Genomic DNA, 16,713 nt, shown 5'->3' on the forward strand with positions numbered 1-16,713 from the left:
ATACAGAGGAGAGAGCTATCAGTATAAGTTGAGATAATTAGAAGAGATGTAAACATGAGATTGGATTTTTCAGAATTCCTTATGTGGTCAGCCATCCAGTTTCCCTGTCTGGGAAACCCTGTGGTGTTGTGTTTGGAGTTATTTGAAGTCTTTCTTAAGAATGCTTGGAAACAAGGTAGTCAAAATCTTATTCTACTAAATGTGGCACTTAATATTACAGCGTACTGGATGGGATCTGTCTGCAATTTGTTTTAGGCCTCAGCACAACTGCATAACATTTTTTGGGCTCATTTAATACAGTGGGGTTTCTCATTTTCAAAGAGACTCATTAAAAATATTAAGCTATTTAGTGTCTACAAGGTGATTGTGTGGCTGTAATTACAAATGTTCTCATCATGGTAGACATTTAGACAAAGGACCATTCCCACCTTCACAGATCAGATTTTGCTTTTAGCTTTTCCTCCCAGATATAACTACATTAAGTTTCAACTTTGTCTTTTTCAGGAAAAAAAAAAAAAAAGTTCTCATAACGTTTACTATTTGTGAAGAGGAGACTTGATTTACTTGAGGGAAGGTTACAGCTTCATATGAACTCCCAGGAGATTTCTCCTCTTCTCTAGTGCACCAAGTTTCAGAGAGGACAACTGTGGACTTCCCATATACTCAAAGGTAGGCATTTTCCAGAATGTTCCCAATGCTACCCAGAACATTGCTCAAATCAGCAGGAGCAGAAGGCAAGTTAGGGAACATAGCAACATCCAGATGAGCCTCTGGATGTCCCTCTAAGCCAGAGCACTTGGAGACAGCACAGATTCCTAGTGCACTTCAAGCACACCCCTGCCTCGGGGCCTTTGTATTGCAGTTCCTTCTACCTAGAATGCTCCTCCTCCAGATACCTGTGTAGTTAACTTTCTCACTTCATTCTGCTCTCTGCCCTGATGTGACCTTATCAGCCAGTGCTTTCCTGACTGACCCAAATAAATTGGCATCCCACTTCCTATCCCACCCCTACTTCCAGAATCCCACACTTTATCCCATTTGTCCTGCTTAATTCCTCTTCACAGTACTTACTGCCACTTGACATAATATACATTTACTTTTTTTTTTAATTCTCTATCTCCACTTATTAGAAGCTACACTCCAGAAATGCAGGTTTGTTTGTTTGTTTTCAAATTACTGTATCCCTAGGGTTTTGAACAATACCTGGCACATATTAGGCACTAAATATATATGTACTGAATGAAAAAACTGTTCTTTAAGGCACAGGAAAATAATATAGTTTTAGTGTTCAAGAAGATCTTAGAGACTATTTAGTGCAAACCTTTCTCTTTGCAGAGGGAGAAACTGAAGACCAGAGAGGTGGTGTGACCCCCTGAGGCAACACAGTGATCAGTGGTAAAGCTGGGACCTATCCCTGCAGACCTGACTTCCTCCAGACCACACCCTGCCCCACATGGTCATCCCAACTCCACATGAGGTGCTCTCTCTAATTTTAAACCTTTTGACAAGGAAAATGAAAAGCCAGCTTCCTTTTAAGGAAATATAATCAAGATGGGTGTTGGGGGTTTGATTATTTGCTAGGACAAAGACCAAGTCCCACATAATTGAGGACCCAAGGATAAACCTTCTGTATCTCCTCAGAGTATTTAATGCACAGTGTTGTTGTTATTGTAACCAAGCAATTGAACAAGCAGGAAGCATACTGAGAAATCAATATCTTTCCCTGCTTAATAATGGCATATCATTTTGTAAAATGGAACTCTGCAGCACGGTGGCAGCTGATACCATTTGTTCTTAATGGTGACATTCTGTGCAGTGTAACAACACATCACACATAGTTAGCAGATGCTGAGTCCCTCCTAACAGGTTGATAGAAAAGTTTACCAAGAAACATACACTATCCTGAATGGCTTGATCAGATCCACTCAAGCACAAGAAGTGTGAATGTTTTACAAAATGACGTTCATTTTACAAAATGGTGTATCACATTTTCTTTGGAACTGGAATCAAATTAACCCAGCCCCCTCAGCCCTGATGATGCCTCTGTGAAGCTAGACACGTGAATTCCTGCGTAAACTTTCTCCTTCCTTTTTGTGGTTCTTGGGGGGTATTTCTGTGCCTGTGATTACCCCCTTCCCTCTTTTTACCAATTCATGTCTTTTCTGTTCTTCACAACCCTATTCAAACTCACATTTGACAGTTGTTTTCCTCAGACTGATTCATAATTCCTTTATGTTGCTCCTGCATCCCATTCTCACATATTCTGTAGCTACTCTGTTCATACTGCATTCAACCCTATTCTTGTTTGTGAGTGTTCTTTTGCTGTCATGTGAGTGGGGAAGGATAGAAGGAAAGGATAAGATAGTGTCCTTCTCTCCAGGAGTTGACAAGCTTCTTGTAAGGTTAGTCTAACAGTCATGAATCAATTAAAGGACAATTAATGGTAAATAGTGTAGCATTGATGAGGTGTTTCCCTGTCATACAAGTGAAGGCATATGGTTTTGTAGAAAAAACATGAAATTTGGTGTCTAAATCTGGATTTAAACTTTCTCCCACTACTAGCTGTACAACCTTGGACAAGTTACTTTTTCTGAGAAATTAATCTTGGCCTCAGCCCAAGGACCCTTGCTACTGTTGTGCCTCTAGTTGGATCCAGGTTCTCCAGGGGCAGGAGCTGCAGGAACTTTCCCAATTCTTGCTACCACTGGGTATCCCATGGGGATAATGATGAAAAACAAACAATTGCCTATCAAGAGTAACCTGAAGGGCACCAGGAAATCCTCCATATTTACAAAAGTTTTTCTCTAGTCAACCCCTGAAAATGTACCCTTAGATATTGATTCCTTCAACCTAAGCACTTTCACCTTTTTGAGAATGCTCTTTAATAAATATATCCTTGAGTTTTAGAGACTGTTTCTATACACATTACAGGTAGATATACCCATAGCTTGAGGCTTGTTGCCTACAGAGTACTGGAAGTAAGGGATGGGAGTTGGATGATCCAGAAAGGAAAGGAAAAGAAAGTCACCTCTGGTTAAAACAGTTTCTCTCTTTTTCATTCTCAATTTTGTTCAAAACTCTTCCTACATATAGGAATTGTTTACAGAGCCACATGACTTGCTTTAATGCCCTTAATTAGGGTGAACAAGAAAAAAAAATTCTTATGTGTATTTGGGGGTTTGAATTCTTTATTACAGGAACTTTTATTTTTTAAAGTAATTTTTCTTAGAAAGGGTTTAGTACTTTTTCCAAGTTTTAGAAATGTCAGCCTTGCTTAAATGGAATCCATAATCGACACATGACACAATCACTTCTAAATATTTACTGAGAGGTCACCTCAGAAAATAACTGGCTACTCTCAACACAAGGTTTGCAAATGATCCAAGACAAACTGGTTTTTCCCTCTGTAAAGGTGTGGGTTTAATACAACATGAGGGATAATGGGGTTCAATCTAGTATAAAACCAGCACAGGCAAAAGAGCCTGATGCTTTGCTACCAGGAAAAAAATCCTATCAATCCTGATGACTAAATTAAAATGAAGATCCACATTGTCACATTGGTAAAATGGCTTATCTGCCTGCTCCTATCATTCTTCACAAGTGTTAGAGTGTGGGATGAACTGGGAACCAGATGTTTGAAAAGAAAGACACAAATGCAATTTTCTACTATTGTCAAAGTTTCATTGCAAATCACCCCAAAACAGGGATTGTCCCTGCTGGAGCCAGAAGCGCAATTATCATTTCTAGAGAGCAAGAACAGAAGGGCTCAAATCACAGGCCTTTTCCAAACACACCCTCTCTACTTCACCTTGTGTTCTCTACTCTGAAGTTTTTCCCATCATCAACATCTAACATAGTTATTGGGGGCATGAGAGTGCTTGGCTGGGCCCACAATGGTCTAGGAATTTTTAAAAATCGATCAGCTGGTTGTACATTTAAATAATGCTACGTTATTCAGATCCTGTAAAATTTTCACAGCACTCCCAAATGCCTTATGTCATGTATTCCTCCCAGTTGCTCTGTGAGTTAGCCAGGACAAGAAAAAAATTACAGAATGTGGAAGACTGTGAGTAGAGATCATTGTCTCTTCTCCACCCCTCCCCTCTTCTTATTATTGAGGAGCCTGAGACAGAGAAGGGAAGTAACCTGTCTGGAGTCACACAGACAGGACTAAAATCACATCTCCCAACTCTCAGCCCAGCTGTTATTGTTGAAAAATGATAGAGGCAAGCAGAAAAACAGGCAGGTGATATATGTATATAAATAAATTACGTTGATTTGTGGTTAAAGGAAAAAGGAGCTTACTTCAGAAATATCACAGCCTGAGTGGCTTAAACAGCAAACATTTATTTCTCTCAGTTCTGGAGAATGGGAAGTCCAAGGTCAGGGAATAGACATATCCAGTGTCTGGTGAGGGCCTGCTTCCTGCCTTGTAGAAGGCTCTCTTTTTGTTGCAGCTCTTTCCTGACCTCATCTAATCTCAATTACCTCCCTTAGGTCTCACCTCTTAGTATCATCACACTTGTGGGTAGGGTTTCAACATTAAATTCGGGGGGGTGGGCAGGGTAGAACACACATTCAGTCCATAACAGGGACTTCAGAATCTCAGATGAGGAAGGTGAGGGTAGCTTTATATTCTGAAGAAAATTGCCAAATGTTTTTAATCCACATACTCCTACCCCACTGTAGAGAAAAAAGCATTTAATCCTTCTGCATTTTAGATGTTTATCCCCAAATGTGTAAGGAAAAATGCATGCAGATGTGTGCGCAGTGGGAGGTGGACTCATGTAAACGCCCACTGATCATGCACCCACAAAGTTGCTGGGTAACTGAGCAGCTCCTTGATGCTATATTGACTCTATTTAAGGTAGGTAGAGGCTCCACCTCCTGGCTCTCCTGGGAGTTTGGGAAAGACAAGGCATAATATTTTCCCAGCATTCTCTTTGATTCCTCCTCTCTATGATAACTTTTCAGTGTAGACTCTGGGTTTCCCCCTTGGCAGACATACACACACCACGTGGAGAATGATGATGTCTGCCGTGAATTGGATTCTTTTACTGGCCATTTACTAGCTCTATAACCTTGTGCAAGTTACTGTCCCAGTTTGCCTTATTTTTTTAATCTGGAAATTTTGGAAGGTAATATTGGGTTGGCCAAAAAGTTCGTTCGGGTTTCTACATACGCTATTCCTGAAAACCTGAACAAACTTTTTGGCCAACCTAATACCTTCCTCATTGGGTGGCTTTGAAGAATACATATGTTAGATATGTGTAGTGGACGTTTATCATATTTTCTGGCTCCCCAGAACTTTTTAAAGCCTTCACTATGTTTGGGGAATGTGCAACCTTATTAGTCCTTCCTCCTAGAGAAGAAGCTAAGAACTCATGTCCCAGTCTTCATGGAAACAAAATCACAAGCTCTATCACTTAACTGTATTCTTGAGACTGATTTAGAAAAGAGTAACGTGAGGGAAGAGGTTACAGTGGGTTCTACTATTTGTTGGCAGGGTTGGTTACTGAGCCTGTCTTTGTGGGTCACTGGTGACTTTAAAATCAAATTTCTGGCCTAAAATTGATATCAGTGCAGGTAATATTTATGGTTTCTGGTGGTTCTTATCAGCTAACATATTGGTTAACCTAATATATTCTCTTTTTAACCCTGGGTTGAGTTATATTTTCCTTGTTCCCTGAAGATGTGTATATGTGTATATGAGTGTGTGTGTATGTGTGTTCCCTTCTAGAGTCCAGAGGCCAGTCCATTTGGATTTATATCAGAGAGTATGATGTTGGAGACTTTCATTGTTTGATTTTACCCAAAAGGAGTCTTAAGAGTCCTTGACTTAAACTGACTGTCTCTGTGGACTTGCCAATTTGGGTTTTCATTTTCTTAATCACTGCAAATTGGATTTTGGTCTTCTTTCCCATGCTGGCTTTCAAGGTTTTGAGGTTTTTCTTCTAGAATGATAAGTGTGTATATTCTAATTTGGATCCTTGAATCTACCATTTCACTAAAATTTCTTTATGTGTTTTATAGCTCCAGTGCCAGGACAGTTTCAATTCCCTGGTTCCATCTGCACAGACTTTAATCCCGTTGGGGGAAAATCTTCTGTTCTTCTTGGGAGCCCTTGATTCAAGTCTATAATAGTGGGCTTTAGGAAGAAATGTGCCTTTAGAGACAACTGTGATAATCAAAGCAGTTCAGATCCTACTTGTATGTGAGACAAATATTTTCCTGGCCACCAACCTGGTGCCGCTCAAGGTGGTATAGGTAATACATCATTCAATTTTAGTACCTTTTCACATGCTGGACCCTGGAAGTATAAGATGATAAAGCACAGTCTCTGTCTGCCCTCAAAGTGGTCATGGTCTGAAAGGAGAGACACATAAATAAATTAATAATGCAGTGATAGGATTCACAGAGGTCTAACCCTGAAGTGCAGATGTAAGGAGAGGTCAGTAAAGGCTCTCTGGAGAAAATTTTTGAGTGGAAGCTTAAAAATAAATAGACATTTGCTAAGGGAAGAAGGGTAGCAAAGATATGTCAGGGAGGTAGAGTTGGGGAGACCAGTATTACTCAAAATGAACAGATATGAAGTGACCTATTTAGCTAGGAAACTATAAGCAGTGCTCAGGATTAAAGTAGAAGGCAGGGAGTGGTCACAGAGGCTAGGGAGTTGATAAGGAAGATGATTGTGTAAAGGAGGAAAAGTTTTCCTTTACCTGATCCTCTTAGAGTTCCTGACTGGGTCTGAAAATTAAACTGACAGGAGAGAAAGCATACAAATTTATTATATAAGTTTTACATGACCCAAGAGTCTTCATAAGGAAATGAAGACCCAAAGAAATGGTTAAACCTGAGTGTTTTTATGTTAGGTTTGATGACCAGTGGAAAGTTGAAGAAAGATATGGTAGGGCAAAGAGTATGAGCTAAGTGTAATAAATTCAGGAAAACTTAATAAGGCTTGTTTGTTCAGATTTCTCTCTGTGTCTCTTTGTCTTCAGAGATGTGTCCACTGGGGAAAAAATGCACAACCATAAGCTGAGAGTTATGTTTTATTTGGGAACCTTACTGAGGGCTATAGCCTGGGAGACAGCCTTTCAGATAGCTCTGAGGAACTGTTCCAAAGAAGTAAGGGAAGAGCCAGGATATATAGGAGTTCTTGCTGAAAAAAAAAAAAAAAAATGTAGCTGAACATCAAAAGGTTACTGCTAATCACAAAATACAGAAATCTCAACTTAATGATTTTAGTGCTTTTCTGTGTATGGGAAGATGCAAGAGTCTGGGTTCATTGAAATTATTCCTTTGATATCTTAACTATCTAGGACCAGTAACCTGTTTTTCTCCATCCTGCATCCCCCTCAGGGCACCACTGGGGTGGCTGCAGTGGCTGATGGCTGCAACATTATTTACTGAAATGGCAGGCAATATTTTTTGTCCACAGTGCCTCCTCTTGGTCATAAATTCCACCAAGGTTTGGGAAGCATTTTATGACCAATTTGTCCCACTGCAATAGGAAGGCTCATTCCTAGACCAGGTGAGGATTCTGTTGATAACTCAATATGTTAATTTTTGGATTAAGCCATTTTTGATAACCTAAAATGCTCTGGGTCACCTGTCTTACTAAGTCTATTATGATCCAGGAAATGTTTTCCCTTGATGCTTCTTCCCATATCTAGAGTTAAAGTATTACAATTATTCTATCTACATAGAATACATGATTGACTGTCTCAAGACATTTAGCCATCAATAATTTTGTTGGAGGCCTAGTTACACATTTGATAATGCAAGAGACACCAATCTTATAAAATAGACAGAATGTAAGTAATACACTTAATAAAATTAATAAAGTCATAGTACAGCAGAGCGAGGCACAAGGCATAAATAATTTGAAAATAAAAAGAGAGGTCAAATGAAAACAATGATTAGTATAACTAGTTGTAATCTGGTTGGTTAAGCCATCACATCTACAGGGGAGCCAGCTGGAGAAGCCAAATTCTGGATAGATCAGGTAGAGAGAAAAAGATAAATGTTTCATCATTGTTTACAAAGTATACTTTATCAAATTGTTGTAGGTCACAGTTAATATAAGAGGAAAGATTTTTCTGGAAAACAAAGATTAAAAGCCAGTATATTTCAGAAAAAAAGTCATAAAATTATAAATCATATTTATCAGTTCTTTAGTCCCATATAATTTATTAAACAATATTTATTCATTCAACCAAAGTGACAATAAAAGATCTTTAAGGCAAATACTGATCATTTAGAAGGCATAGAAACTCACACTCTGTTATCAAAAGTAGGTCAACATTCTAAGAAAACGTTGTTCTCTTAACAGAAAGAGAAAACCAAACTCTAGTCCTGCACCAGCCCACCCTCAATAACAAAATTCATTTACCTAATTAAATTCAATCCAAATCCAGCCTGACCAGGAATAAAACTCAGGACTCCCTTTCTACCAAACCTTCCTCAACTTTCTGCATCTATATTAGTTTATCTCTTATTTTTCTTTCCCATTTAGAAATAACCAGCTTTAGGACAAAATCACTTTCTTTCCCCTTAACAAAATGCACTTCCATTCCTCCTACCTTCTTTTCCTGAAAACATACATTCTACTTTCTTTGAATACTGAAATGTTTCTCTTATTATCCCTGTAGCTTTAATTACATATATTATAATTTTAACCCTTAAAAATCTTAATGTCTAGTGAAACCTGAGAAATGAGTAATTCTGAACTGTTTGTCATGCCAGTATTTCCTGATTGTCAAAATAAGCGTATTCCATAACCTCTAGAAATGTATATCTTCTTATAGCAAAATTTCTTTCCTCAATGTGATACAAAATATGTGTCTAATAAACCCAAACATTTTTAGTTTCCCTCTCATAAGAAGACAAAAGTAGGTAAACTTAGACCTGTTTAACAGTCAATGTTCCAGTATTTTATCTTATTCAAAATGATCTGGATATTCAATAAATTCCATAATTTAACTTAACTTAGCAAAACTCTAAGTTTCAGGTTGCCAAAATTCTGGAGAAACTATTTTGGATAGACATACCCAAAATATAATTATTCCTAAAGAGTTCACCTGAAAAACTCTTATCTCATTTACCTTTATTTCATAACTTATGAAAATATCATCATACCAAAATTTTTTTTTTCTGACAAACTCTGCAACAGAAATAACATAAACTTATTGATCCTCAGTAAACCTAGGTATAATACAGGTAACATCATATTGATGACTCCAAAGACATGTCCTCACCAATTAAACCAAAACCTAAGCTAACTTTAATACATATGTATAATGTACACACAGACAGAAAAACAGACATAACTAGAGATCTCGTAGCTTCACTTTTAAAACTTAGGTATTACACTATAAACTTTCTAGTTCATAACTGTTGCCCCAAACAATTTCTGGCTAGGCACTCCAGTGTAATTTTCTTCCAGCTTAATATGTATATTTTATATATATATATATTATATTCTATATATATATTCTATATATATATATAGAATATATATATAGAATATATAATATATATTATATATAAAGGGGTAAATAGAGCAGACCTGTTTGGGGTCCTTTAATGTTAGGGACTGATAAGGGATCCCTTTAGCCCATCTAACCTTAGGTAGTTTTGTATCAAAATATTTTGTTTTAATCCTTTTAATATCTGTTTTAGTTATCCCATTTCTTAATAGCCATCTAAAGATTTCTGTCCTGTTGGGATAAGTCCCTTTAAAATTTTCACCTTTATGGGAAGAAGTCTCTTGATTTTTCCCTCAGCTTCTTCTTAATCAACCTAATTAACAATTAATCTGATGTTTTATTAGGATGCGTAAGACCCATTGAGGGAAAGCCCAGACCACAAATAAGGCTTCTCAAACCGTTTTTTTGGTTGTTTGTTTGTTTGTTTTAAACTAAGGAAGTTCTCATGTTAGCCACTATATATATCGACCTTCTATTAATATTTTGGTTTTTTATAAGTACTAGTAAAACAGCTGGTTATAATGAGAGCTCTCTAAAAATTTACCAATTTAGAAGTTTCTCTAATTTAAAGGATCTATCATCTGGCCATTGATGGGTAGTATCTTAATAGTGACTCAAACCAAGAAGATGCAAGAGGCGTCTCCACGAGAGAATACAAAGGATGTAGCCTTCACAAGATCTAGAAAGTTTTCTCCCCAAAATAGTCTTCTTAGTGTCTTTCAACTGAGAATAACCCACTGAGTTGTTGCAGAAAGGGGGACCCCTTCCAGGGCCCAAAAGTGAGCTCTTGTCTAACACTCAGAAATGAATTGTCCGAGGAGACACACGTGCTGACAAAGCAAGAGACTTTATTAGGAGGGGGAGCCTGGGCAGAGAGTAGCAGGGTAAGGGAACCCAGGAGAACTGCTCTGCCACATGGCTTACAGTCACCGGTTTTATGGTAATGGGGTTAGTTTCTGGGCTGTCTCTGGCCAATCATTCTGACTCAGGGTCCCTCCTGGTGGTGCACGCATCACTCAGCCAAGATGGATCCCAGTGAGAAGGATTCTGGGAGATTGTTAAGCCATGTGGACTGGTGTTTCCTCTCTCTTTTTGACCTTTCCCGAATTCTTCCGGTTGGTGGTAACTTGTTAGTTCCATGTTCCTTACCAGGACCTTCTGTTGTAAAATAGCTCATGCAAGGGGTTACCATCTTGCTTGGCCAGGGCGGGTGGTTTCAGTCAGTGGTTCCCCTCACAGAGTGTCTTTCAAATGAGGATAACCCAGGTACCTCTTCTTGAAACTAAGTTTCAAGGAAAACCTACTCATCCAGAGAGTAGCTTAACATCACCAAATAAAACTTAGGGTCATCAGCCAATAATGGGAGATCCAAGACCCAGGAAAGACCCACTCAAATTTGTCTGGACTCTCTGAGAAGGTGGACAGGCACAAAAAGCCTCTGCTGGTACCAAAGGTCTGGTTCCTTGTAGAGTTCAGCTGAAGGAAAGAAGTCTGCTCTGTGTCCCTTTGTTGGTCACCAAAATCATCGACTGGAAAAAAAAGTGTAATCTAAATGTTGAGAGTTATGTTTATTCGTGGACCTTACAGAGGACTATACCCCAGGAGACAGCCTCTCAGATAGCTCTGAAGAACTCTTCCAAAGAGGTAAGGGAGGAATGAGGACATATAGGAGTTTTTGCTGGAAAAAAAAAATGTATCAAACATCAAAAGAATACTGCTAATCACAAAAAAAACAGACATCTGAACTTCACGATTTTAGTGCTTTCTATGCTTGGGAAGATCCAAGAGTCTGGGCTCACTGAAATTATTACTTTGATATGCATCTTAACTATCTAGGACCAGTATCCTATTTTACTCCATCATGAATTCCCCTCAGGGAGCCACTGTGGTAGCTGCAGTGACTGACAGCTTGATGGCTGGCAACATTTGCTGTTTGTTTGCTGAAATGGCAGGCAGAAATTTTTAGTCCACATAAGGATGTTCCTTTTCTTCAGGTATAGGGAGGGAGGGTACCTCTCACATGAGGGTTTTAACACTTGCTTCAGGGGAAGGTCAGAAAGTCCCTCCTACACATGCTATTTCTCAAATTCCTTCAGCCTGAAATATTCAGTATGCCAAGGAGTCATATTTTGGTGTAGCATGCCCTGAAACCCATGAGAACAGAGGGCCTTTTTTCTGATTGTGGGCACTGATACTGTGCTATGACTGTAGGCCTGAGCAACAGGCCAGGTTAGGGTGGACAGGCTGAGGTGATGGGCAGAGTTAAGGGGAGGCAACCATAGCATACTTCTTGCCCCTGAACTAGAGGTCGACCTTATTGAGAGTAGCTTCTTTTCTGTTCCACAGGTACCTCTCTAGACCTGGCTTACTGAGGATGCATCCCTTTCCCCAGCAGGTATGACCCATTATCCACACCATGCCTTCTCTCCTTACTGAAATAAGAAACCCCTAGGAATAACCCACACCCAAGTCTGCAGCCTGTTTGTGTGACTTTGCCTTTTATACCCTGGATAGCTCTTTTCCTGTATTCTTTTACTCTGAGGATACAGATATTCCTCATCATCCTTGAGGGCAAAGGTGACAGTTCTACTACTAACATCAGCCACTTTCCCTGTAAGCAGTGTTCTGATCCCCACTCTTGACAGTGTCTCAATGATTTTTTTCAGGTTCTCTTATGACTGGTTTGAGGGTCTTCTAATATGTTATACATTACCTCCCCCCTCCCCATCTAGGGGATTTCTCTACAATTCATGATACATTCTGGGCTTTTACATTTTATTAGGATCTGGGTAATCAAGTTTAATCCTCAGACTTTCAAGACTACCAGGGTAAAAATCAACTTTTCCATTATAACTATGCTTTGACACTTGAATGAGTTCTCACTGCAGGAATGCCTTTGAAAAGAGATCTGGCTCATTATGATTGATAGATGGGTGGAGCTTCTCAGCAAGCTACTTCCTTCAGATGTTAATGGAAGGACTGTTCTCCCCTTTCTAAGAACCACTGCCAATAATTGAGATAATCAGACGTTGCAAAGATGGGAGCTGTGAACAAATGATCTCCTGAATAAGGGCAGCGGACAGCATATGGCCTCAGTACTTATACCGTGTGACCATGATCATCAAAGCTCTCTCTTCTATTTTAAAACAGAAGAAACTATCATCAGTAGATAAAACTGGATTTAATAGCAAGCCACTACAAGCTCATGATTTTCTGAACTGAGTGTTTTTCTAAGGATAATGAGAAAAATAAATAGTCCAAGCTACTTTTATAGATTGTTCTACTTTGATACCATTTTGGAAAGCAGATCTCACAGAACAATCCAGTAAAATGGTTATTGTTACAGGGGAAAATACCACTAAAACCCATCAGCCGTAGAATCTTCACTCTTGGCTTAAAATTGGTCAATGCTTTTTGATTGTTTTCCTCATTTATTCCAGATTCCTCAGGGTTAAGAGCTAGAAAGGTTATATTGTAATGACATTTAATTGGCATTTTAAATAATGGGTTCATAGTTTAGGTCAAGATGTTTTATAATGGTTGTAATTTGGAAGCAGACAAAAGCAAATATTATCCCTAACTTGTGGGATAGTTGGGCTGAGAACCCTTTGTGTCTAAACAGCCTTTCTATGAAGTAGGAATAACAGCACGAGTCACCATCCCCTCCTTTCTGTGACAATAAAAGAATTTCTACAAATGTTAATCAGGCTCCCAATGGTTCAAAGTTCATTTAAGATCTTTCACAATTATTTCTAACTCTAGACTCTCCTTTTAAAAACTTTTGCATATTAATAGTAAGTATTCCCACACTTCTGGAGGATATAGTATGTAAAGATATACTCTTTACATCATGAACTCATTGAAATATTAATCCTATACACAATTACAGTTACTATAGCCATCTCACATATGAGAAAATTGAGGCTCAGGCATGCGAATAACTTATGCAGCATCAGCCACCTAGTATGTGTCTGAGCTATGATTCAAATGCAGTTCTCATGGACACAAAAGGCTCTTAATTCACAGAACAAGCTTCCATTCTCTAGCAGTATGTTAGTCTCTGCTATAGTGAGTGTTGCCTGATTTTTCTTTATTAATTTAGGTTTGTTGTCCCAGTGATTACCTTCAAAATCTATGTGCTTAATAACCAGCTCTAGATTTTTACCAGCAATTGACATTAAGCTCCTTGAAAACAACTGGATAATACTCTTTCCATGTTTTCTATCCTGGGCTTCATTTTCTGTTTAGTGAGTGTCCTGCACATTCTTGTTAGGACATAGTGTTCTTTAGAGGAAAAGACATACAAAATAGGTGTGGCAATCTCTGTCATTTACCAGTGTTATCTGATCTTAGTTGCTGCAGACATCTAAGATTGTAGCATTACCAGGTATCAGCAGGAACACTACAGGGATTTCTCCATAATTGTCCCACTGACATTTGACTTGAAAAATCTGCTCAAGTTTATATTTAGATTGAGTATCAATAGTAAAGTAAACATAAAGGTATCACACTCGATAACTGGTGTACAATAAATTTATTTAAAAACAAACATAAACTTGAATTTCATTCCTTCTCCTAAAAAACCCTTTCTGAATTAAGACAAATGTTTTTATCTTTTGAGCATATTTTTGTTAACAAGGAATGAATGTAATATTCAGTGGAATGTATTTAACTTATTTTTTTCCCTTCAAGTATGAAACACAAGTTGGAAAGGGCAATTGTCACAAGAGGACTTTTACTTCCAGGACATTGTCTGTGCATTCATTTTAAGAATGTGATGGATCATGTGAAACATTACAGTTTGTCTGAGGGATAAGGCTTAGTGGGAATCCATAAAGCCATTCATGCAGAAATGCTCTGGAGACCTATTTAGACCAACCTTGAATACATTCTATTTCTTTTGTCTGTGCCAGCTGCTCCTTTTTGAAGCCAGCCTTGTTGTTCTCAAAGAGCTTATTATTAAAATTGAGCTAAAAGTACAGCCCAGTTTTCACCATCTGTTAGAAGATGGATCACTGCTGGTGTGTTTACAAACTGCTTCATACATTCTTTATCACCAGCATATACTTTAGGAAAAATATAGATATATCTTTTCTTGACTATTTTTATTAAAACATATTGGGTGACAATATGGCATTCTGCTTGGTCAACATTTGGTGTAAAGAATCAAAAGGGAAAATATTTAAGTTGTTCCTGGTGGCTGATATATAGGTGTCTTTACAATTTGTAAACAATAGCCAAACTGAGTGACTATCCTTGTGTAATCACAGCATTTTAGCATTTGTGTGTGGTGTCTGGGTTCTAGGGACCTTTTGGATCCACCCATATGATGCTCAGACATCAGTTTGATGAAAAGCCAGCCTACAGTATCTATATATTTTGTTATTTTAACAAAAAATATTATGAGTAGTCAACTATCATTTTTCCAGGAATGTGTTTACAAAAAAGAATATTCCAATCACATGTATAGTCTGCTTAATCAGGATTAACCATTTTATACTTAGATTATCAGTTTCCAAAGAAATGAGGTACAATGAAATCAATGTCCACTAAAATGTTGTGGAATATCATTGACAACATGATTAACATTCTAAAGACTTTCCAAAGCTTTAGGATCATTCTAAACATAAATTTAATTACCCAGGATATTAGATAGAAACAGGGAAGATGTGGGAGTTGGGTTGTATTTACTTATTTTATGACATATCCTGTAAGTTTTCTTTTTCTCTTAATGCGTTCATCAGATCAAGTTTGTGACTTGATTGTAAAACCTAAGTTACACAAGAACAAAGTCAGATATTTGGACTCTAGTTCAGGCAGAGATATTGGTGTGAGAAAAATTCAGATTTATCTTAAGATATAGGTGATTTGGAGCCCCTAAAACAAAATGTCTTCTTTGATGGTCACAAGTGCTTATGAAAGATAGTAAACATAAAGTTTTCCAAGGACAAACACCAGTGAAAACAACTGTTGCTGTTTTATGCGTTATCCATGAGGAAGAGAGAGATGCCTTACAATAAGAAATGCTTCTCCTGCTCCCCCCACCCTTGCCTCTTACAAGCCAATTTAATCAACATTTACAGGGAACCAGTACCTATTCAGATGTTCAGTTTAAATACATCTTCTGTATAATGTGTTCAAAAGCCTAATGTATCTTTTGGAGTGACCATTCTTTGAATTATCCCAAGCCATTTTACTTTTAGCAATGGCAATACTTCACTTTAACTTTAGAAACATTTTCCCATCCTTTCTCTCGTTAGGTTTTGTAAATTATCTTGACGCACTGTGGGATAGCATTATAATTTCCATGCACTGGTGAAAAAGCAAACAAACGAAAAATGAGTCTCTGAATTCAGTACAAGAAAGAAAGAAGTGTTTGAGAATCCACTGGGTGAGAAAAAGGCATGTTGGCCAGCCAGAGAGAAATAATCACATCATTACCTTTTTGTAAATGACCCAAAACAATGAAACTGGGCATTAAAATGCATTATACATGTGTCTTTTTCTTTAAGCTACATGTTGGGTTTTCTTTTTATTATTATTTTTTCAACAACATTTTAAGGAGCAAATATTTCAGACACTATTCTCTTCACTGGAATGGTCACCACCTGTGTTGCTGTTTCAGGTGGGAGAGCCCTACTATGGTCACTCATTCCACCCATGATCACCAGCATGGGGATGCCTCTCCACCATTACATTGAGGTCCAAGGTCCCCATTTAAATAAATTTTTTTAAAAAGAGGCTTAATTTTCCCTGTTGGAAATAGGGAACATCTTCTCATCCTTCTCTTTTGTTAGAGCATATACTTTAGAAAACTTGTAAGTTCTTTCTCTGTCTCTTTGAAATGTATGTAAAAATTTCTAGAAACTAAATAAGCCCCTTGCCAGATTTATAATCCAGGAGTGTCTTTCTTAAGGGTCTGGGAGCTATCTCCTTGAAAAGTAAACATCAACAGAGATAGTACCCCTATTTTTCAGTTGCTGTGGGATGGTAAGAGCCTAGCTTCAGTGGGCACAGGGCTCCAAGTTGCAAAACTACCTCCCGTCAAACAGATATGAGAAGTTTATTTTTCCTTTGTATAAATCAATTAAATAACATGGGTGGTCACTCCAATTACCAGGTAAATTTAGGGTAAGTTTGTGTGTAATAAATGGTACTGTTGTGCCCTCTTATTTGAGGACTAATTGTTGTTTATCTAGAGACTATGTAGGTAGTAGGTTGT

General features: G+C 38.0%; 1 long non-coding RNA gene across 1 annotated transcript; it reads left to right on the forward strand.

Annotated features, from left to right (window-relative positions):
• Positions 1-524: 524 nt before the first annotated feature.
• Positions 525-11,915, forward strand: LOC132348148 (uncharacterized). Its single transcript, XR_009497360.1, has 3 exons — positions 525-669; positions 1,336-1,477; positions 11,838-11,915. It is a non-coding gene; the product is annotated as an uncharacterized LOC132348148 (long non-coding RNA).
• Positions 11,916-16,713: the final 4,798 nt, after the last annotated feature.

Source organism: Balaenoptera ricei, chromosome 14 (genome assembly GCF_028023285.1).
Source record: "Balaenoptera ricei isolate mBalRic1 chromosome 14, mBalRic1.hap2, whole genome shotgun sequence".
In the NCBI taxonomy this organism is placed as follows: domain Eukaryota; kingdom Metazoa; phylum Chordata; class Mammalia; order Artiodactyla; family Balaenopteridae; genus Balaenoptera; species Balaenoptera ricei.